Below are 1,818 nucleotides of genomic sequence, written 5' to 3' on the forward strand. Positions count from 1 at the left end.
ATTATTTTCTACTTTGATCAAGGAAGGAATTGAGATCTAGACTTGTTTTCTAGTCTCTTTGATTTCCTGAGATCTCCATTTCGATTTTCCAATTGAGTTGAATTTAATTTCTATTTGCTTCTTCAAGTAATTCTACTTTCTGTTTGAGATCGGTTGCAAGTTGCTAAATCTTTTACTTCTCTGTTTGATTGCCATTTACAATTTCTTGTTTGATTTCTTGAATCCCAGCTCCCAAAATCCTTTTATTCTTCCTGCAATTTAAATTTTCAGTTGCTTGATTTATTGCTTCCTTTAATTTCCAGCACCCACTCCCCTTTACATTTAATGCAATTTACATTTCTTGTCATTTAAGATTCTTGTATTTACTTTTCGTGTAATTTAAGTTTCAGCTATTTTACTTTCTTGTTATTTAAGTTTTATGCAATTTTACTTTCTGCAACTTTAAGTTTCCTGTCATTTATAATTCTGTTGGCTACATTTCATCCAATATCCCTTCAATGTTAGCTTGACTAAACTAATCACCCACTAAAGTTGCTTGATCCATCAATCCCTGTGGGATCGACCTCACTCTTGTGAGTTATTACTACTTGATGCGACCCGGTATACTTGCCGGTTGGATTTGTGTGTTGGAAAATTTGTTTTCCGCAAAAACACCATCAAGTTTTTGGCGCCGTTGCCGGGGATTGATTAGATCAACAATGATTACGTGGGTGAGAAGTCTAGATCAAGCATTTTCTTTGTTTTTGTTCTTTGTTCTAAGTTGAAACCAAGGTGTTTGTGTTTTTGCCTCACTAAGAGTTTCTGTCTCTGTGACATGAATTTCAATTTTCATTGATGTTGCATTTTACAAAGTATAAATGGAGTTCAACTCATCTTATGGTCAAACAAAATTTTACGGGATATTACCCACCATCACCAACCATTAATGATGGCTGGGAATACCACCAAGAGAATACACATTCTGAGCACTCCAATCCATGGAGAAATGCTTCAAAACCACAAGATGAGCAAGAAAATCAAATGGAGTATTTCTCACTACCACAAAATGATTCAAGTCATTATTCTCATGGTGGCTGGGAGTATAACCAAGAAACTGCAAATTCTGAGTAGTCAAGTCTAATGAGAAATTGCCCAACCTCACCCTCCAGTTCTACATTTGAAAATTCTTTAAGAATCTCAAAGCTTGAGTCCATGCTCAAAAGATTTGCAGAGGAGAACGAGAAGTACCAGAAAGAACAAGAGAACTCCCTCAAAAATATGGAAGTGCAGTTAGGCCAATTGTCGAATGCATGGAAGGAGAAAATGGAAAAACAAAAACAAAAGGTCCCTGTGTCAAGTGAAATTTCAATAGAGGATGAGGAGAAGGAGGCAATTGAACCTGAAGCTGCATGTCCACAGAAGCCACTTGAGATAAAGGAACATGAAAACTCACAACCTCCACAAACCCCCCTGGACCAAAACGCCTCAACACTTGAATCCATGATTGAAAGGTATGACGAGGAGATGAAGAAATGTTGGGAAGATAAACAAACCTCTCCCATGAAAGTGCTATTAAAACAAATGTTGGGTGCAAAGAAAGGAGTGGAGGAGCAAGAAAGTGAGGAAGTCATTCCAGAAAATTTACACTCAAGTGAAGTATAGAAGTACATAGAAGAAAGGCTCATGGAACCACCAATTCAAAAGGCTCTAGATGAATATGAAACTCCAATAATCACACAGCAACCAAATCTTGAATCCAAAGAAGTGAAGGCAAATAGCAAGAACACCAATTTTGTCCCTAATCCAGCAAGCAAGATCAATCAAGCCATTTGCAAAAGA

Source organism: Arachis duranensis, chromosome 1 (assembly GCF_000817695.3).
Source record: "Arachis duranensis cultivar V14167 chromosome 1, aradu.V14167.gnm2.J7QH, whole genome shotgun sequence".
Taxonomy (NCBI): domain Eukaryota; kingdom Viridiplantae; phylum Streptophyta; class Magnoliopsida; order Fabales; family Fabaceae; genus Arachis; species Arachis duranensis.